Genomic DNA, 22,833 nt, shown 5'->3' on the forward strand with positions numbered 1-22,833 from the left:
CCGCGCGGCGGGAGCGATGGTGAGAGCAGCGGGCAGGAACTTGGAGCGCTCTCCCTGCCGGTGCCGCTCTTACTGGGAGCGCTGGGAGCACTGGGAGCAAACAGCGCCCGGAGGCGGCTGCAGCCGGCGGGGGGCGGAGAAAGGGGCGTGGTTATGCTAATCTAGGAGCGATCGCGAGCTGGGATTGGTGGGCGGGAGCAGCGCGAGGTTTGCACGGTCACGTGAGGGCCGGGGGGGGCCTGAGCGATGGCGGCAGCGTCCGGTGAGAGGGAACAGGGAGCGAGAATGGGAACAGGGAATGGGAATGGGGAATGGGGAATGGGGACCGGGAATGGGAATGGGAATGGGGACGGGGAATGGGAATGGGAATGGGGACCGGGAATGGGAATGGGAATGGGGACCGGGAATGGGAATGGGGACAGGGAATGGGAATGGGAATGAGGACTGGGAATGGGAATGGGGACAGGGAATGGGAATGGGAATGAGGACTGGGAATGGGAATGGGGACAGGGAATGGGAATGGGAATGGGGACCGGGAATGGGAATGGGAATGGGGACCGGGAATGGGAATGGAGACAGGGAATGGGAATGGGAATGGGGACCGGGAATGGGAATGGGGACAGGGAATGGGAATGGGAATGGGGACCGGGAATGGGAATGGGAATGGGGACCGGGAATGGGAATGGAGACAGGGAATGGGAATGGGAATGAGGACTGGGAATGGGAATGGGGACAGGGAATGGGAATGGGGACAGGGAATGGGAATGGGAATGGGGACCGGGAATGGGAATGGGAATGGGGACCGGGAATGGGAATGGAGACAGTGACCGGGAATAGGGGGAGGGAATGGGTACAGGGACCGGGAATGGGGACATGGCCGGGGACCTGGAATGGACTGGAAATACGGTACAGGGAGAGGAATGGGATCCAGACTGGGCAGAGACCAGGACGTGAACGAGATAGGGGGGGACATGGGAACGGGCCGGGTGAATGGAAGTGACAGCAGGAATGGGGCAACCGCTCCAGGGGACACCAGGAAGCGGGACAGGGGCACACGGGGGCGGTTCCAGGGCAGGGGCTCCTTGATCAGCTGCCCCAGAACCTCTGCCAGGGTCTCCCAGCGCAGCCGGAGCTGCTCAGCCTGGAGTGCTCAAAGCCCTGAGCAACCCCCAAGTCCTTCCCAGGAACCCTCAGCTCCCTCGGACCCAGCATCCCCCACATCCCCTGGAACAGCCCCCCATGTCCCCATCCTTCTCTTAGTTCAACATCTTTGTTTTTACCCAGGTTTTGGGTGTTTGGAAAGGATGAAGGGATCTGAAAAGAAAATCCAGGCCACGGAGAGCCAGGAGGATGTGGAGCCCCAGCCAGGTGTCTTCCCAGCAGGGATCACCGGCACCACGGATCACCGGGGCTCTGCCCAGCGGGGTCACTGGGGGTCATCCAGCGCGGATCCTCCCGTGGGGATGGAGCTGGAGCAGCGCACGGAGCTCTGCCCACACTGGGGGCACTCCCAGGGCTTCCCTCAGTGCTGGCTGCGTTGGTGCTGGGTCAGGGCTGACCTCTGGAAGAAGCTCTTCCCACACTGGGGACACTTGTAGGGGCTGTGACATCCCCTGGAGCAGCAGGGCTGGGGAGGGGAGGGGAGGGGAGGGGAGGGGAGGGGAGGGGAGGGGAGGGGAGGGGAGGGGAGGGGAGGGGAGGGGAGGGGAGGGGAGGGGAGGGGAGGGGAGAGGAAAGGGGAGGAAGGGAAAGGGAAGGAAAATAGAATGAAGGCTTCATGGCTTGACATAAGGACTGGGACAAATCACCCAGCAAATGCCATCATGGGCAAAACAGGTTCAAAATTAGAGACATTAGTTGAATTTGTTTCTATCCAGATCAGGATAGTGAGAAATAAAATAAAGCTTCACAAACACCTTCTGCCCATCTCTCCCTCCTTCCCACCTCTGCCTCCTCCCCCAGCGGTGCAGGCAGACAGGCCCTGGGGGCTCTGCTCAGTTCACCACCTGTTGTTTCTCCTGCTGCTCGGGGAGAGGAGTTGTTCCCCTCCTGTGCCCCTCCTGGGGACACTTCTCCATGAACTTCTCCAGGGTGAGTTCATCTCAGGGACAGCAGCTCTTCACAAACTGCTGCAGCGTGCCTCACTCTCCCATGGGCTCACATGGAAGGACCCTGCTCCAGCGTGGGCTCCTCTCTCCATGGCTTTGCAGGCCCCTGCCTGGTCCCTGCTCCAGCACAGGTTTCTCATGGGGTCACAGCCCCTGCTCAGGCCCCCCCTGCTCCAGCACGGGCTCCTCCTGGTGCTGCAGGTGCATCTCTGCTCTCCGGGCCCTCCATGGGCTGCAGGGGCCCAGCTGCCTCCCCAGGGGCTGCCCAGGGAATCTCAGGGCAATCAGCTCCAGCCCCTGGAGCAGCTCCTGCCCCTCCTGCTGCCCATCCTGCCCTGGGCTGTGCAGAGTTGTTCCTCTCAGTGTTCTCACCCTGCTCTTCCCTGCTCACACTGACACCTACACCATCACCCATTTCCTGAAATCTCTCACCCCAAAGGTGTCACCACCATTTCCAGCTGGCCCAGCCTTGGCCAGCGGCTGCTCCATCCTGGAGCCGGCTGGAATTGACTGTGGGACACAGAGGAGCAGCTGCTTCCAGCAGCCTCTCACAGAAGGCGCTCCTAGAGCTCCCCTTACCAAAACCTGGCCATGCAAACCAAGTATAGCATGGCAGGGTTTTTATTACCATTATTAATTCTTCTTCTTGCTATTGTGACTATTATTGCTATTAACATTAAGCTATTATTTTTATTACTACTAATATTTTTTAGTATTTTTGACTCTATAAATAGTGGCTATAGTAGAACTCAAAACACAAGTTCTTCATTGCAAGTAGAAGTTATAATTCTGTCAGCCTCTTGCCCTGTCCTGTGTCATTGCTGTGTGTGAAGCTGCTGCTGCCCGGGCTCCCTATTTCCCTGGTTTGGGAAATTCCATGGCATTGCTCACATGTCAGAAAGAGAGGGCTCATTCCAATCAAATGGATTGCCTGAGCTCTTCTAGTCCCAGTGCTGGAAGCTTGTTTTCTAACGTTGTTGGCTTTCTCCGCTTCTGTCAACATTTGTGATTTTATAATAAAATGTTCTGGGATGTGATTTTGCAAGATTCTCTAATCAGATTTCAGCTTAGCTCTTGGATTCCTGGATGGTGTTGTCAGAGCTGAAGACAGCAGTTTGGGTGGGAAGCCTTCAGTGGGAGCTGGGGTTGCCTCAGCAGTAGCTGGTTGTGCCCATGTGTGAAAAACGCCTGTCCTGGTTTAGGGCAAATTTGTTAAAGAATCAGCAAAGGAGGGCCCCTCCAGAAAGCAAACCCACATGGCCCCTCCCGCCCAACTGGTTTGGGAAGAATTCCTCGGAGAGAAGTGGAAAGAACCTGTTTATTTGACAGGCACAGCACCCCCAGCACACAAAATGAACAATACCAGCTGACACCGCTCTGAGAAAGATGGCAAAATCAGAAAGTCTCTTTCGGGGCTGGTTGCTCTGTTCTCAGTCCCTCCGGCGCTGCAGCCAAATGGTGCAAACCCTCGGTGTTCCCAGGTCCCAGTCCGGAGCAGGTTCGAGATGGTAACAGAAAAAGGAGAGGAGAAACAGTCCAGGAAGGAATTTGGACTGTTTAGCTAAACTAGCTAATAAGCAGAAGCCAAAGCGAGAGCAGAGAGACAGCAAGCAAAGCAGAGAAGCCAAAAGCAAAAAACAAAAAGCGAAAGCAGCACTTTGTACTGCCCTTCTCTGTGTCCCTGATAAGAGAAACCCAAACAAAACTTTCACTCCTCAGAGCCGGTCTTAAAGGCACAGAACAGATGAATGGGGATACAAGCATCATAACGTCACCCCAGGACAACGCCAATCACTTGTTTTTAAAATTTTTAAAAGTTTAATAGTAATAAAATGGTTAAAAAGAATAGTGACACAATTAGAGTAATAAAAATTTGGACAAATTGAATTAGGACAATATGAGATAATAAAAGCAAAGAGTTACAGACGTCCGAAATTAATTCAGCATTGCTTTCTAACACAACACATATAACATTCATTTTAATATTTGCAAAAAGCCAATCATAAAATACATGCATTTTTCACAATTCCCACTCTTATTCTTTGTAAATCATTTGGCTTGAGCAATATTTCTTATCTATTTGTATCTTCTGGACTATGCTGGCAAAATAAAACAGGGGATTACACAGGGAAGAAATACAAAAACAGTTGTAACACAAAATGAAAGATCTTAATTTCTTCTAATACATTACCTCACCAGCTAGATTTTAACATTGTTTTCTAATTTTTGGACTGGTACCTGGGTTATTATATTATATGCATATATATTTTTCTTTGATTTCTTTTGCTTTTGCTAGAATGACTTTTCTGTGGTCATCAATTTTCAACAATCTGATATATTGAACTTTCCACAAACACCCCCTTCTTTGGCCAATAAATAGTCTAAAGCGAACCTATTTTGATACCCTACAAATTTTGTTTGGCTTAGCTGACTTAATATTAACTCCAATGCTTGGGCAGCCTTATTTGCTATCATTTCTGTAACTGCTTGGAGTCTTGTGATATGATTCAACAGATAATTTGGAGTCAATACAGAGTTAGATTGCTGTGCTAGTTTTACCTTTTTGTTTATTATTTGGGGTTTTTTTCCAAATCTTGAACCGTATCTTCAAGATTAAATTTAAAACAAATCCATCTCTCTCCTTTTGGACATTCAGTTCTAAATCTATTACCACTTTTTCTTAAATTTCTTGTAATCCAATAATTTAGTCTGTTTTGCCTACAGGTTCCTTATTTGGATGGGTTATAACAGTGGCTGTTGACATAGGTGTCTGTAATAAAAGAGGAACTTCGGTTTCTTTCTATGTGATGCTTTCTGTAGCATTTGTGACACAATCTTGCTCGTATCCCAAAAGGGAAAAGACAACAGATGAGTGCCAGAAACAGGAATAACTGAGGTCCAGTATGGCTTATACTGCCACCTCCCATGCCTGTGAGGCTGCAACCCACAGCAGGTGTATTTGATCTTCTTGGTGGCGAGATACAGAGGCCAATCTGGTCTTGCCCTCTATTTTCTTGTCACTTTCTCTTAACTAATTTCTAGGCAAATTGTTTTTGACACTCTTTAACTGTGGTCTCTTCCTGTTCCTCAGGTATCTCTCATTCAACAGGCACTAATAATTCCCATCCACAAAACCAAGTCAGTACTTTAACACTTTTTGCAATAAGAGCATAAATTTTGTGAACTACAATACTAATTACTCTCACAATTTTTACTTATAACCCAGCTAGCATGTCTAGTATTGGAATTAATCAAATAAAGTTTACTAATGGAAATGGTAATTCCCCTTCTCCCCTGTACAATTCTCAGGCTAAGGTCAGAATACAAAAACAGTCTTGATCCTTCTATCTGAAGTATTCCTCCCCCAAGGAGATGTTTTATTCAGGTAGTGCTCAAAACTAGTGATATAAGCGTTATCTTATTTCTTAATTCAGTGTTATTCTTTGTACATTTCTTGGATCATTTGGGTTTTCTCAAACTATTACCACTCAGTCCCCATTGGAAAGTCAGTTCAGTATCACACGGTTTAAATGTGATAGTCCATTCCTCAAGTTTCTTCACAAGTCCTTTGATTCTGCTGGCATGAATTCACTCTCTTTCTGTGATTTTGATTGTTGCTTCAGTAGTGCCTGGAAAGGACTTCTTAATAGCATAGTAATAAAAGAAAGATAATACTGCATTAACTTTTACTACTCGCTTTCCTTCTAAACTTTCTGGGTTTAGCTAAAAGCTTTCTCTACAGCAGCCTCTTCTTCAGGAAAAAAGCCTTCTCGTTAACGGCAAATAAAACACACAAAAGAAAAAAAAAAAGTTCTTACTTAAGAAAACAAACCACTTTGTGAGGTTTGGAGAGTCATCAATCTCTGCTTTGATTTTATCTTTGAGTGCTAGCCCCTCTCCCCCTCTCTTCACGGCCTTGCTGTCAGTGCTGTTCTTGGCCCTTCCCCCGGTGCGGCCCCTTGGCTGCAGGGCCGGAGCCGGGGAGAGCAGCCCCGGGCATGGGGACCCTGGGAGCTGCCCTGTGTTATGAACAAAAACTCGGTTAATATTTTTTATGAGAAAAAGTTTCAAAAAGGCAGCCAGACCACTGGCCCTGCCCAAGTTCTGTGTGTTTTGTTATTGTAATCACGGGTCGTTGTCGTTAATGGTTGTTTTTGTATTAGTAAAAGCCCTGGCTGGGGCGAGGTAATGGCCCTTCTCCTGGGTGGGGACCTTGCCCGAAGCTAAGTTTTACCTTTCTCAGAATAGAGAAGATACCTGAGAAGGTGGGGGGGGTTATGCAAAGTGACTCGCAAGACCAGAATGCTTTGTGGGACCCCCATCTCCAAACTCATGGAGAAACCCCAAAAACAACGAGCCACCTAAGAGTTGAGAGACTGGAGTGATGTCTAGACGTGAGGAACCAAGTGCTGAGCCTGCAGAGATGCGAGAAACCTTCATCGTTCCTCACCCTGTCCTCGAGATCCCCCGAGCCAGGACTGGGGGCGTCTGGAGAGCCAGACCGAGGTACCATCTGAGGGGATCAAGCCCTAAAGGCTCCCAAGAGGATCTGATCCCCAGCTCTGCCCCTGGTGGACAGAGCTGTGCATATCCTCCTCCTCTGAGTCGCCCTGGGAGAGACGACGGGAGACTGCAGCCCTGCCGAGCTGCCCAATCCTGAGCTGATCACTTTTAATAAAGGCATTAAACAGGAGAAGAAGTCTCCTGGCCCTTGTTTATTTCAGCTGGGGGCTCTCGTCCGGGATAGCCACGCCGCAAGAGGACTCAGGACTGGCCATCTTGGATCTTCAGAGGACAGCTGGCTACCAGGACCAAGAGGGACCGGCTCAGGACAGCGACGCAGAGGAGCACCGGAGCACCGGACTGGTGAGAAACTCGGTGGTGGGAGTGGGAGACGTGCGCATGTGTGTGTGAGTGAGACGAGGGCCGGCAGCCGGACCTTCGAAGCGAGAGGGACCTCTCAGTACCGCGTTTCCTGACTCCTGCGAAGGGGCAGGCCGGGAACAGGGGGACGCGAGTGGAATTAGTGCGAGTGAGTCGTCTCCCAAGGGGGAATAAAGGGACCCCCCACTCCGGGCGTGCGGAGTGAATTACTGTGTATGAGTGGCACGCACCCCAAAGTCCTGACAGAGGGAGGTCAGGAACTTTTGTAAGTCTCGAGAAGGATTCGAGTAAGATTTGTCAGTCCCGAGAAGGATTCGGGTGTTTCACAAGCCCTGCAGGCAAAGTAAGTCCTGACAGAGGGAGTCAGGCACAAACCCCAGCGAAGGAGGCTGCGGTTTGCTTTTAAGTCCTGATACGGTGAAGCCTAAAAATTGGCGGGTTAGGCGAACTAAAAATCAGGCAGTTGTTTTTCCTGACTGAGGGTGTCAGGCACGACCCGGATTCTTGGCCGGGGCTTCGTGTGTTTAAGTCCCGATAGATGTAAGACCTGACGCTGGGAAGTTGGGCAATCAAGAGATTGGGCAGTTGTTTCAGTATAAAGTCCTGAGCGTCAGGCAGAAATTTGAAGTTCAGTGGAGGAGGCTGGGGCTCCTCAAAGAAGGGTTTCCCGGTCAGTAGAGGCACCTTTGGGATTTTTTTTATTGAGACCTGAAAAATGGGATGTTGTAGTAGTAAAAAGACCGGCAAGAGACTGAGGGATATACCTCCCAGTAGTCCCTTAGGAGAACTGTTAGTAAAATGGGATTCTATAGAGGCCACGGAGGCATTAGATAAAGTGAAAATGATCCATTATTGTATGGAAGTATGGCCAGAATTAGAGTTGCAAGGAGGATGGCCTTGGTGTGGGACAAAGGATAAGTGGATGTGCCAACAATTAAATAATTATCTGACAGCTCGAAGAGATACTGATCCTGAGCAATTATTGTATGTGGCTTGCTGGTTAAAGAGCGCTGTTGGGGATGATGGGGTGCGAATTTGTAAGGTACAGAGGAAGAAAGAGGGGAATGAAGGAGGGGATGATGGAACTAGTAAAAAATGGGACCCCCTGGATTATTTGCCTCCTTCTGCCCCTCCACCTTATAATCCTCTTCTTCAAGCACCTCAAATGGCAGGTCCGGTTCCTCCCTCGGCTGCCATCTCATTACCACCTGCTCAAACTCCTTCTTCTACCTCTTCAGCTTCTGCTATGATGAACCCAGTATCTCCTCCAGTTCCTTCTGCATCACCACAAGCGCCGACTCCACTTGCTGCATTCTCCACCCCTTCTCCAGCTCCGCTTAATATCTACTCAGGCTCTTCTCCCCCTCCTATTGCTGTCCCTTTACCTCCTCCTAGTTGGGACAAAAATGTCTCCTCGCCCAGTAAACAGCTATCAGCAAATACACCTGCTGATGGGCAGAACATTCAGGGTAACCCAGAGAACCCTCAAAGTAGCTTGGCATCTGAAGATGGGCCTTACTGTAGCACCAGATCCAAGACCTCCAAGGCAGAGAAACTCTTTCCCCTCAGAGAGGTTCCTATGGGAGGAATAGCGGGAGGTGTTGGCTTTGTGAATGCTCCCCTAACTGCTTCTGAGGTGAGAGGATTCAAGAAAGAGTTGGGGCATTTAGTTGAGGACCCAGTGGGCATAGCCAACCAAGTGGATCAATTTCTAGGTCCAAATATCTACACTTGGGGGGAGATGAATTCCATCCTGAGTATATTATTTTCCCCAGAAGAGGTCCAGATGATAAGGGCGGCTGGCATAAAAATTTGGGAGAAAGATAACAGTCCAGGACCCCAGGTGCCAACAGGTGAACAGAAGTTGCCACTAACAGAGCCCAACTGGAACCCTAATCAGGAGGAGGGGAGGAAGGCCATGAGGGAATATAGGTCTTTGATAATACGGGGGATCAAAGAGTCAGTTCCCAAAGGAACTAATACCCAATTGGCATTTGAGGGTACACAGGAGAAAGATGAAGCTCCTGCTGCCTGGCTTAATCGCCTAAGGTGGAATTTCCAGTTGTACTCTAGAATAGACCCAGACACCCCAGAAGGTCAAATGCTACTAAAAGTCCAATTTGTTACCAAATCTTGGCCTGATATACGGAGAAAACTGGAAAAGATGGAAGATTGGCAAGAGAAGGACATTAATGAGTTATTAAAAGAGGCATTGAAGGTGTATTTAAGAAGGGAGGAAGATAAAGCAAAGGCCAAGGCTAAGATCATGGTTGCAGTAGCTAGAGAAAGTGCAGGGTGGGCGGGTCCACCACCAGGAGGAGGCAAGGATAGGCCAGTACTGACCGGTGCACGAAGGGTGGAGAGACCTCAGGAAGTCCCTTTGAGAGGACGACAGTGTTATTACTGTGGGGAGGCAGGACACATCAGGAGGTTTTGTAAAAAGCTCAGTCTCGATGAGGCAATAGCCAAGGAACAGGACAATTTAGGAAGGATTCTTAAGGGGGAGGACTAGGGGTGTCAAGGGCTTTTTACTATAGGGGACCCGATGAAACATCTAGAAGAGCCCTTGGTAAATTTTGAAGTGGGACCCCTAAATGAAGAATTTGAATTTTTGGTTGATACAGGGGCAGATAAGTCCTGTCTCAACAAAATACCACAAGGTATGGAAATTGGGAGACAATTTTGTGAAGTATTGGGTGCAGAAGGGAGACCATTTAGAGCATCTGTGATTGAAGAAGTGAAAATAATTGGAAACTCAAGGCAATGTAAAGCTAATTTTCTTTATCTGCCTAACTTAGAAAAAAGTTTGTTAGGAAGGGATCTGCAAGTCCATTTGGGGGTTGGGATTGTTCCAAGGGAAGGGAGAATGGTAGTACAAGTGATGAAGCTGTCTCAAGGAGATGTTGCAGAAATAAATCCTGAGGTATGGGCTGAGGGGGGAAAGAGAGGCTTATTAGACATTCCACCGATAACAATAAAAATGCAGGATGATACCTCACCCAGACGGGTTAAACAGTATCCTATTTCCCTAGAAGGAAAGAAGGGGCTTGCTATAGTCATCGAGCAACTGTTGCAGGAGGGAATTTTAGAACCCTGCATGTCACCACATAATACCCCTATACTGGCAGTTAAAAAGGCTGAAGGGAAATATAGGCTGGTACAAGATTTGAGGGAAGTCAACAAAAGAACCATTGCCAGACATCCAGTTGTGCCCAACCCATATAGTCTCCTAAGCAGAATTCCAAGAGAACATGCTTGGTTCACTGTCATAGATTTGAAGGATGCTTTCTGGGCGTGTCCTCTGGCAACAGAATGTAGGGATTGGTTTGCCTTTGAATGGGAGGACCCGAGTACGAAAAGGAGGCAACAGCTAAGGTGGACCCGATTACCACAGGGGTTCACTGAATCCCCCAATCTCTTTGGACAAGCTTTAGAGAGTTTGTTGGAACAATTTGTCCCTGAACAAGAAGTGCAGATCTTGCAGTATGTTGATGACCTGATGGTATCAGGAAAGGAAAAAGATCAGGTCAGACAAACTAGTATTAAACTTTTGAATTTTCTGGGGGAGAAAGGACTAAAAGTTTCCCAAGGGAAACTACAATTTGTGCAATCAGAAGTAACATACTTGGGGCACATAATAGGGGGAGGGTATAAGAAACTAAGCCCTGACAGGATTTCAGGTATTTTAGCTCTCCCGGCCCCAAAAACAAAAAGAGATGTGAGAAAACTCCTGGGCTTGTTTGGATATTGTAAGTTATGGTTGGATCAATACACACAGAGTGTGAAATTTCTGTACAATAAACTAGTAGGTCCAGAACCCCTAATTTGGACAGATGAAGATGATCAACAATTGGAAAACTTAAAAAACAAATTGTCTTCTGCCCCGGTCCTAAGCTTACCAGACCTCAGGAAGGGCTTTGACCTGTTTGTGAGTGCAGAAGGAGGGATAGCCTATGGAGTATTAACTCAGGAGTGGGGAGGGTGCAGGAAACCCGTGGCATACATCTCCAAATTGTTAGATCCAGTGGCTAGAGGCTGGCCAGTTTGTATACAGGCAGTAGCAGCAACTGCAATCCTGATAGAGGAGACTCAAAAATTGACCTTACAGGGAAAAATTAAAGTGCATACTCCTCATGATCTTAAGGCAGTACTGAGACAGAGAGCTCCGCAGTGGTTAACCGATGCTAGAATATTAAAATATGAGATAATACTAATGAATACAGAGGACTTAGAATTTATCACATCAAATGCCCGCAATCCAGCACAATTCCTAATGGGAGAGCCTATAGAGAATTTAGAACATGACTGTCTAGAATTGGTTTATCTCCAAACAAAAGTAAGAGAAGATTTGGAAGATCAGCCTCTAGCAACTGGAAGAAGCTTATTCATAGATGGCTCTTCGAGGGTAGTAAATGGAAAAAGAGCTTCAGGTTATGCCATTATAGATGGAGAAACATTACAAATTGCAGAAAAAGGAAAACTATCCCCAAGCTGGTCAGCCCAAAGTTGTGAAATATATGCCCTGAAAAGGGGACTGGACTTACTGGAGGGGGACCGGGGAACCATTTATACGGACTCCCAATATGCGTATGGGACAGTTCATACATTTGGGAAAATATGGGAGGAACGTGGGTATTTAAGTTCAAAGGGAAAGAGCTTAGCCCATGAGAACCTAGTCCGATCTGTACTAGAGGCCCTACAAAAACCTATAGAAATAGCAGTGGTCCATATAAAGGGGCACCAAAGAGGAGACAGTTTAGAAGTTAAAGGAAACCGACTGGCTGATCAGATAGCCAAAGAAGCAGCTCTAGAACCAGGAGATCCAGTAAAAATTTTGAAGACAAAAATGACACCTGAAAAAGGGGAGGAACCTATATTTAGTGAAGAAGAATTAGAAGCAATAAAAGATTTAAAGTTACATCAAGGACAACAGGGAGAGTGGTTAACCTCAGATGGACGGGTGTTTTTGAATAAAGCACTGGCTCGGACAGTGCTAACTGAACTACATAAATTAACACATTTCAGGGGAGCCTTAAACCCCTAGATTTGATCTTGTCTGGCAGCTGCACCGCTGGAGTGATAAAACCAATTTTCTTATTACCCAAAGAAACTGGATCAAGTTTGGGAGTTCCTATATATAATGATTTGGGAGAAATTAAACAGAACAGGCACAGTGAAATAGAAATTGAGAAAATCCAAAATTGTAAAAGCCAAATTCGGATCCCAATATCTATGTTAAACAAAGTTATTCGGCTCCAGGCAGTATTAAAAATAAAGAATTCAATTATTAGGAACATTTCAAACGAAATAAAAAGGTTAGCATGTGTAAATAATGAAGATCAAACTCCTACACTTGATCCCAGTGGGTGGGAGAACCTGGAGATTTTCAAAAAGGATGTGTGGGAAAAGGTAGTTTTTCTCGCTGTGTGTGTACTTGGAGGATTGCTATTTTTACTATGCTTATTTATCTGTTTCAGTAAAATAGTGTTTGCCGTGAAGACAAACCTGAAGAAACCAAAGAGAGTAACAAGGTTAAGTAACCATGATTACCAAAGTGCACAAGAGATTTATAGTAGATTCAAAACAAAAATCGAGAGTTGATGCGAGCTTAGAGTTTAAGCTCGATCAAAGAAAAAGAGGGGGGACTGTTATGAACAAAAACTCGGTTAATATTTTTTATGAGAAAAAGTTTCAAAAAGGCAGCCAGACCACTGGCCCTGCCCAAGTTCTGTGTGTTTTGTTATTGTAATCACGGGTCGTTGTCGTTAATGGTTGTTTTTGTATTAGTAAAAGCCCTGGCTGGGGCGAGGTAATGGCCCTTCTCCTGGGTGGGGACCTTGCCCGAAGCTAAGTTTTACCTTTCTCAGAATAGAGAAGATACCTGAGAAGGTGGGGGGGGTTATGCAAAGTGACTCGCAAGACCAGAATGCTTTGTGGGACCCCCATCTCCAAACTCATGGAGAAACCCCAAAAACAACGAGCCACCTAAGAGTTGAGAGACTGGAGTGATGTCTAGACGTGAGGAACCAAGTGCTGAGCCTGCAGAGATGCGAGAAACCTTCATCATTCCTCACCCTGTCCTCGAGATCCCCCGAGCCAGGACTGGGGGCGTCTGGAGAGCCAGACCGAGGTACCATCTGAGGGGATCAAGCCCTAAAGGCTCCCAAGAGGATCTGATCCCCAGCTCTGCCCCTGGTGGACAGAGCTGTGCATATCCTCCTCCTCTGAGTCGCCCTGGGAGAGACGACGGGAGACTGCAGCCCTGCCGAGCTACCCAATCCTGAGCTGATCACTTTTAATAAAGGCATTAAACAGGAGAAGAAGTCTCCTGGCCCTTGTTTATTTCACCCTGGGTCTCTTTTGCCCTCTCTCTCTCTCTCTCTCTTCTCTCTCTCGGCCCACTTCCCGGGCCGACGCTGCCATCCTGGGCTCGGAACCCCGACAGTCTGGGAGCCCCCCGGCAGCTCTGCCCCGGAGCCAGCCCGCTCCTGGCCACAAACCATCCTCTGCTACCAAATTGTGAAAAACGCCAATCCCTTGTTTTTAAAATTTTTAAAAGTTTTAATAGTAATAAAATGGTTAAAAAGAATAGCGACACAATTAAAGTAATAACAATTTGGACAAATTGAATTAGGACAATATGAGATAATAAAAGCAAGGAGTTACAGACGTCCGGGTACCTTTTTCTGGGCAGCGCGAGCCCGAAAAAGGACACCCGTTAACAAAGGACTAACCCTTAAGAACAATAGCCTGTTACATATTCATACACTTCATACATGATGCATAAATTCCATTCAAACACAGGATTCTGTCTGGTCAGTGTCAACTTCTTCCCTCTAATCCTAACCGTGCCCTCGAGGCGGGAAGAAGTTCGTTTCTTCTGATAAGAAGGCAATAAACTCTTTTTCTCTGAAAGACTTCGGGGTTGTCCTGTGGCTGCTATCTCGCTGCAAGTCCTTTCTTTAAAAAAAGTATCTCACATAGCATAGTTTCTATTTTAACAATTTTTATAACCTAAAACTATATTTAACACAGTACTTGAGAAAATTAATTCAGCATTGCTTTCTAACACAACACATATAATATTCATTTTAATATTTGCAAAAAGCCAATCATAAAATACATGCATTTTTCACACCATGTGAGCAGGGACACCAGAGATGCCATACCCGGGATGTTGTGCCCATGTGAGCAGACACACCAGAGATGCCGTGACCGGGATGTCGTGCCCATTTGAGCAGAGATAACAGAGATGCCATGACCGGAATGTTGTTCCTGGCTGGAACCCTCAGTGCCCGGCTGGAGGGAGTTGCTCTGGAGCTGCAGGTTGTGCCGGGGGTGGGCAGGGGCCGCAGCCCCGGGCAGGGGCCGGCCAAGGACACTGACCCCGGGCCGGGCAGGGGCTCGCGGCGGGCACGGCTGGGAGGGGGCCCGACCCGGGGGTCCCGCCGAGCCCCCCTTGTCCGGAGCCACGGCTGCGGCAGCACCGGGGGCTGCACCGGGAGCTTTGGGCCGCGGAGGAGCCGCGGGCGGGCATTCCAAGGGTTCCTTCGGGCGGGATTTTGTCCCGGTGCGGGGCAATGCCCGGGCCTGGGCGGGCTGGGGCCGCTGCCGAGCGCCACCGCCTTTGCCCGGAGCCCCCGGGCACAGCTCTCTGCTCGGGACTGTGAAAAACCACGTTCACGCTCCTGCGAAAATTCAAAGAGTTTAATAAAGGTCAAGGGGAGACAAGGAGCATCGAGCAAAGGTTATTACGGCCGGGTGCATCTTGGCACTGAACCAAGACCACCCTGTTATCTTCGGGATATCCCTTAAATACCTTTTCCTTCCATCAGCCTGTTGCATATTCATGGACCCTCATGCATAGTAAACTTTTTTCCCAAACTAGTTTCCATATTCCATGAACTGTTTAGCATGCCTCTTCCTCGGTTCCACCTTTTTAGAGCATGCACATGCCTTGGTTGTGGTTTTGGTCCTTTTTTATCATCATCTTCAGTTTTGGCCACGGCCCACACTGCCTTCAGACAGTGAGTGCTGATGGCTGCCACATCTGTACCAGGTGTCTCATCTCATGTTCATTGGATGTTATCCCATCCAAGCAGGCATTTTAACACAAGCATACTTATATCAGCTATTTCACTATTATGTCTAAGCTTATAATTAACAACAGAAATAAAAACTGTATCTTTATAACAAATGTTGTAGTGCATTTTATACTTTGTAATACTTGGAAGTAGTTTTGTTTTGTATCCCCATATTTTTCCCAAATGATTTATTCCAGACTGTACCCCCCTCCCTTTACCTGTGTAAACCCTTCCCCTTGCTGAGATCATCCCCAAATCCCCACCCTGGCTCTCTGTCAATCACTCAGCATCCCATCCCCTCCATCTAGAAGCTTCACTCCAGGATGTCGAGTGATTAGCCAGCGGCCGGGGGTCAGCGCCCCAAGCCTTGCCCCATATGCTGTCCAAAATATCTATCGACCAGTACCCATCCCTTAAGGTCACTTATTGGTCAGTAATCCCTTAAGGTCACTTATTGGTCAGTAAAATGTTATCTCCTTTCAGTTTCCACCTCCCTTTAAATGTAACCTTGGCACATCTCCCGGGGCTCTCCCCTGAGGTGTAGGGGCTCCTTTGGGACTCCTAGAATAAAACCTTGGATTAACCCCTGCTAAGAGCCAGCCCTTTATCTCCTACCGATGTCTCTGGTGTCTCTCCTGCGGCAAAGACGCCCAGCCCAGGTGCCCTCAGCACCCTCGGGGCACAGAGAGCGTCTCCCCGCTGTCGGCCATGTCGGGGCTGCCTCCGGTGTCTGCCAACTCGGGACTGGCCGGGGATCCTGAGAGGCTCCCAGAGAGACACAGACAGTGCTGCTGGTGGCAGCACCAGGAAGCTGCCGGGCTTGGGCTTTCTTGCCAGCAAATTGCTGCACTTGGGCTGTGGTGGCACAGGGAAATGTCCAGATCTGGGCATGGGCGGTGCCATCAAACACCAGGTCTGGGTGGTGACAGTCTTGGCACCAGGAAATTGCTGCCTTTTGTCTTCTTTTTCCAAAAAATTGCTGCACTTGGGCTGTGTTGGAATAAGAAATGTCCAGACTGAGGTACAGGCAGTGGCAGCAAACACCAGACCTTGGCATTGCCAATGTCGGAAGCGGAAATTGCCAGATTTTGTCTTTCTTTACCAGAAAATTGCTGGACTTGGCTCTACTGGAACAAGGGAATTTCCAGATCTGGGCACTGGTGGTGGCAGCAAACACCAGATCTGGGCAGTGCCAGACCCAGTAATGTTGGAAATGAATTTGTAGAGAATTTTTAAGGCTTGACAGAAGGGTTCTACAGTATGTATGCAAGTGTCGTGATCTGTCCTTACGAACGGGTTTCGTGATGATTTGTGGGTTGATCTCAGAGTGCAAAAAACACTGACATGGTAGAGGGGGTTGCAGTGATAATCAAAACAAATGTACCATTATTGAATAACCACAACAAAATGCGTTGGGGAGGAAGTGGGGAAAAGGGAAAAAGAGGGAGGAAGAGAAAGGAAGGTATAGAGCTACCAAACGTAGAAACAGTGAAGTTCTTCAATGTCCAGCCAATGGAGTTCACCAGGTCACGTCCGGGGAGATCTCAGGGTTGCAGTTCATCTGAACTCTATTATACTCTTTTTTTTTTTGATGGGGGAAGGGGTAAAACTTGAAACCAAATCAAAGGTAGTCTATTGTATTTTTGGGGGAAAAAATGGTATTTAGAGAAGGTCCACACACAGTCCATGTTCTCAGCAGTGGGCAAGAGCCATTGTCTTCTTGGTCCACTGCTCACACCTGCAACATCCATCTTGCTTTGGTCAGCTTGCCCCCCCCACACACCTCCCCAAGGTTGGGGGCCTCAGTCCCAGTCCTTGGAAATAGTGTGGGGGGGCCTTTTCATGTAGGGATTTTATGTCTCGGTCTTTGATGGAGAGGCTTCTTACACCTCAGTCTGTCTGTCACGGCGGTTGTAAGACAAGTGAGGGGTCTTCTGTGGGGGACCACCCAACACTCAGGAGAAGTCCAGCCAGGCCGAGAGGTGGGACAACTTCCAAGGCTAGTGTTGCAAAAAGGCAAGGTGCCCCCTTCTTCCTTTCATTTGGTTCAGTGTAGCATACAGCAAACACACCTGTCAACAATAGCTTAGCAATGCCAGGAGCTGTGCTCAGGTCTCGGGGCCCTTGGCATGTAACTTTCTCCAACAGGGCCAGAAACTTCAGACAAGGGTCTTTTCTTCCGTGGTCCCCAGTGATAAATGTGAGGCAGATGAGAGAAACTTCGGACAGAGTCTTACACCTGGATTACATGGACGATGTAGTAATCTGTGCTTCCATCAACACTTATTAGACACAGCACTTTCCAAGACTGTCACAGCTGTCGAAAGTGCGGGGTTTCCGATAGCTCAGGACAAAATCCAGCTATCAAGCCCATGGAAGTACCTCGGGTTTTTAATCACACGAAGGACCATTGTGCCTCAAACCTCAAGCACTCCCAGACATTAAGAGGCATGCAACAGCTGTGTGGCGTCATCACGTGGATCTGACCTCTCCTGGGCCTCACCACAGAAGAACTGGCACCGCTCTTGGACCTTCTACAAGGAGATGGCGACCTGACTTCCCCACGCTGGTTAACGCCAGAAGCCTGTGAGGCTTTGGAGAGAGTCGCCAACGCCATCAAACACCGCCAGGCAAATCAGACAGACCGGTCCCTTCCCCTCAGCCTCAGTATTTTTGGTAAGTGCCCACACTGCCATGCATTGCTCTTTCAGTGGGATGATACTGCAAAAAACCCACTCGTCATCATCAAGTGGCTTTTTCTGCCGCACCAACCACATCAAACAGTCACCACCCCACCAGAACTTGTAGCCAAACTTATTATTAAAGGCCAACATCGCCTCCAGACCCTCGCAGCTTGTGATCCGGTGTGCATTTATGTCCCTTATACTTTGGAACAATTGGACTCTCTATTACAAACAAATGAACATCCGCAAATTTCATTAGACAGCTATCCCAGAAAAGTTTCAATTCATTATCCTAAACACAGACTTTTTAAAGATTCACTGCATTTGGCCCCAAAATCATATAAAAGTAAAACTCCACTCAAAAACACTATCACCAAGTTCACTGACGATTCAGACAAATCTCACAAGTCAGTGTTCACCTTGAGGGACCGTGACACTCAGAAGGAGGAGTCTGATATCCGGGTTGTTGAAGGCTCCCCCCCGACTGCAGAACTTGCTGCAGCTGTGAGGACGTTTCAAACATTCCAACAACCCTTCAAATTAGTCACAGATTCTACATTTATCACTGGGATAGCAGAGCAGGCAGAGCGTGCCCTGCTCAAGAAAGTCCAAAATAAAAAATTATACAGCTTGCTCTCTAAATTAATTTGGTTCATCTCCCACAGAGAGCAACTTTATCACGTCCTGCATGTCCGGTTGCACACAGAGCTGCCAAGATACATCACTGAGGGCAACCGGAGAGCAGACTGGTTAGCAATGGCAGCAAGTGCCACTCACATTTCCCCCACTGCACCACACGTCTTTCAACAGGCTCATCTAAGCCATGCAATCTTCCATAAGAAGGCTCCAGCTTTAGTATGTCAATTTAAGATTTCCAGAGACCAAGCCAAGGCAATTGTCTCCACCTGCCCCAATTGCCGATCCCTCACCCTCCCTACCATAGGGACAAAACGAAGAAAATTACAGTGACAACTAACTTGACCATTCATGTTTCTATCAGTGCTAGAACAGTTGATAACTGACTCACTTGAGGACCCGATGGCCACTCCCAGGACACCCCAAAATACCTTAACAGCTGCTGCCACCGTCATTGTGCTCCTGTGCATCCAAACAGCGGTTGGATGGGTCGTGCCACAACCACCAGAAAATGTATGGGTCACACTGGTGAAATCTCTCAAGCAAGATAACTTTTCCACGGCCATGGGATGTGCAAAAGACCCACTGTCTACATGTAAGGTGGGAATCCCCCTGTCACCAAATGAATATCCCTATGCAGGTAAGAAGCCCACCCTGATAGACACCTGGGACAAGTGGATGAAGATCTTACCACATGCACCACAGGAGCCCAAAGAACTAGACCTACCAGGCTCCTCAAAGTGACTTATTCTGTAAACTTTTTCTATGAGCAACCCCAACAAAATTTGCATGAGAAATCCAAACCACAGATGATAGTGAGAAAAGATATATCACCAAATGATAAGAGATACAATGTCGTTGACTGGTACAATTATACTGCCGAAACATTATCTAAGTCCTCTCCCTTTCCCAGAGTGCTTCCCAAGGGAGTGTTTCTCATCTGTGAGGATGGGGTGTGGGCAGGGATCCCCTCAAAGATCAAAGGGGGCCCCTGCAGCCTTGGTCAGCTTACTACCCTCACCCCAAACACTACCCAAATTAAAAACTGGAAATGAGAAACTCAATTGGCATGCCAGAAAAGATCATACTCCCAATTCAATCAAAATTGTGATGACCAAATTTATAATTGGGGCAAGACGAAGAGGGTCGCTGTTTCTATCTTTCTACCATGGGTTGCAGCTGCAAAGGCCCTCGGTGAGCTTTCTCACCTGGAGTGCTGGCTTAGTAAGCAGACCAACGCTACGTCCCCTGCCTTATCAGAACTTCTAGTGGACAAGGAAACCACCAGACATGCCACCCTTCAGAACAGAGTGGCCATCGCCTTCCTGCCGCTCTCCCATGGCCATGGTTGTGGACATGATTTCAAAGGGCTTTGTTGTTTTAACCTGCCATCAAAAAGCACATCGATCCAGGCCAACATCAAACAAATGCAAGAGCAAATGAAGTCTCTTCTTACTGAAAATAAAGTTGTGGACATGATGGACAAAATGATCGTGCAGTGGGACGTTCCTGTGTGGGTGGCCCCCATTCTTAACAGTTTATTGTGGGTCCTTCTCATAGTTGTTATCGTTTCAGCAGCACTGATGTGTTTTAAGAAAAGAATTGACAGAACACTGGGAAATGTTTATTTAATAAATAAAAAAGGGGGAGATGTGGGAGACAGCCATGGAGAAGACGAACCTGGAATGCCATGGGAGGACAGCACTGTTTAAGTTAAGGTGAGAGACTGCCGCAATTCCCAATGGTTCTTTTCTTGTTAATGTTAATGTGCTGTTGTCAATCGACTGCTGTTCATCCCCCAGTTCCAGAAAGTTCTGTACTCCCCATTCCTCCATTGGCTTTCCCTGAGACCCCTCCCACTCTGCTCCCCCATTGGTGCATCCTGTGTCACCCCACCTTAATTCCACCCATGGCTCCCTTCCCCATTGGATAATTTGTACCCTGACCCCTCCTGCCTTCCTCCAGTTATATACCCTGGCCCCAGCCCTGCTCCTGGCTCTTCGCCTCTGGTTCCCTTCAGCAGAGGTTGTGTTCCTGCTTGTTCCTGTTTCCCTCTTCACCCTCACTTCACCTGGACCCTTGGATTTTCCCTTAGTAAACCCAGCTGGATCTGTTGTGCGAGGAGTCCTCTTGTCCTTCTGGTGAGGCTTTGATTGCACCATCCGGGCTCAGGGTCTGCTGGGCTGGGGGAGTTGTCAAGGCAGCCCCAAGTGGAGACGCTTTTGGTGCTGCAGGCACCTGACAGCACCTGCCTGGGGAAGCTGCTCTGGCCACCCGCAGCAACCAATTCTTTTTCCCAAACAGCTCCCAGCGTCCTCCTCCGAAGCCCAGAGAGAGAGGGAGCAGCTGCCCTCAGCCCTGTCCTTTACCGCATCCCCATTCTCATGGAATGTCCCCCCTTGGAGAGAAACTCCCAGAGAAGAGAAGTGCGACCAGATCCCCTCCTCCCCTGAGATTGATCACTTCTTTTGTTTCTTAAGGACCCAGTCCATCAGAGCAGTGGTATTGCACTGACAGCTGGGACACCAGGAGGGGATCATCCCACACTGCCCAGTGTGTGCCAGGCTCAACAAGGTCTGCTTCTCCCCTGATTCCACCAGGCCTCTTCCCTGGGCTGTGGTTTTGCTGGATAGTGGGTCAGGACAGGGAGAATCTCCTTCATCCATTCATTCACCATTTAGGACCCTGCAGACACTTCCTCAATTTCTCTCGAAGGTGACCTCAGCCCACCAATGATGTCACAGCTCTTGTCCATCTGGTCAAGAATCTCCCATGAGGACACTCTGGTCTCTCCTCCAAGGGCACAAAGCAGCAAAACCCCCAAGGAAAATCTTCCCCCTTGGGCCCTGCGCCTCCTTGGGTGAGTTCCAGAGCAAACAGTCAAGGCAGTGGCCTGAAATGTTTTCCCAGCTGGGTCATAACACTTCTCTGATGGATCCACTTTGTGCCTGAGGAAACAGATGTGTGGAAGCCTTCACTAATGCCCCGGAATGTCAAACAGGAATCACAGCCTTGGACAGCTCTCAGGAACCACCTCACTGTGGATTTTCCTTCCTGGAGGCCCAGGATGTCTGAATGTCCTCCTGGTGCCTCAGGGCCTGGGTAAACAGGGCTCGTCAGAGATGCCGGCAGGGCACCAACACCCCTCCTCCTCACAGGGCACCTCTGTCACCCCAATTAGCTCCGAGTGGCTGCCTGGGGACAGGTGCCCACTTCCCCATGTGCCCTGGGATGGGCACATCCTGCTCAGGGCCAGTGCTGGCCTGGGCCCAGAGCCAGGGCCATGACCCAGGTGCTCTGGGAGGGCTCCGAGGCTGCAGGTGTGACAGGATGAGGGGCAGGGCAGGGCATATTCCCCTCTGGACAGTGCTCTGGGCATGGAGCTTGGTCAGGTTTGGGATCTGCAGGGAAAGGCATATCAAGTTGTGTGGATGTGGGAATTGTCACTCCTGAGCCATTCCCCAGCCCTCAGCCTTGTCTGCAGGTGATCAGCATTGCCCAGTGCTCCCCAGGGTCTGCAGTGCCTGAGATGCCAATCAGCCACCTGATCACATGTCCCTTGTTCCCCTTGTTCTCCCACATGTTGGGTTTGGTGCCGGGCTCAGCTCTGGGGTGTCCCTCAGGGAAAGCTCTGGGAGGGGAGGGGCAGCAGGAGATGGGGGATCTGGCCCTGGGGGCTGTTGGAGGATGGATTGTGTTGGACTGGGGGTTGTCCCCACAGGGTGCCCAGGTGCCTTTGGCTCACTGCCTGTTGGAATCCATAAGGTTAGAGGATTTTTAAGAAATGGTTAAAAAAAGTATGTAGGCCTTAGATTGGAGTTTTGTTAGCATTGCAGAAGAGTTTCCCATGCAAGCAGAAAAATTTCCCATGCAAGCAGAAAAGTTTCCCAAGCAGTAGATGTGACAAACAACAATAGGCCTCTGTAGAATTGGCTTTAGGATGGCAACAAGGTTATTTAATGTATATCTTTAGAGGTTAGCATGAATAGAACTTTGTTCTTTGTCTCTTATGAACCAGTCTTTGTTTTAGCTACTATTACCTATGTTTTATAAGATTGGATAGAATGCTTGTCAATATGTGTTTTCTGTGTGTGATTGGCTGAAATCTAGACTGAGATAATTTTATGTATTTCTGTATCAGCTCTCCCGGAGAGGACTTTTTGGTGTGGATCAGTGAGCTGTCATGTCTCCATTTTGTATTTTGAGACTGATGTGCTGGAAATAAAAGCAAAAATCTCTTCACTGGACTGGTTAAAATGTTATCCATATTTGGATATTTTGCTGCGGCCTAGTGGGTTCCTTTTCCTTTTTAAAGACGTGGGTTCCTGACACAATTGGACTTATATCTACCCTTCCCCCGCAACTGCCTGCCCCCCTTGGCCCCCCCAGGTGCCTGGGCCCTTCCAGGGGCAGCTGCCCCGTGCAGGAAGCTGGAGG

At 48.5% G+C, this 22,833-nt stretch overlaps 1 pseudogene; it reads right to left on the reverse strand.

Moving 5' to 3' along the window:
* The window catches only part of LOC132085905 (zinc finger protein 850-like), a 534,273-nt pseudogene that overhangs the window by 474,361 nt on the left and 37,079 nt on the right, over window positions 1-22,833 (reverse strand).

The sequence above is a fragment of the Ammospiza nelsoni genome, chromosome 33 (genome assembly GCF_027579445.1).
Source record: "Ammospiza nelsoni isolate bAmmNel1 chromosome 33, bAmmNel1.pri, whole genome shotgun sequence".
In the NCBI taxonomy this organism is placed as follows: Eukaryota; Metazoa; Chordata; class Aves; order Passeriformes; family Passerellidae; genus Ammospiza; species Ammospiza nelsoni.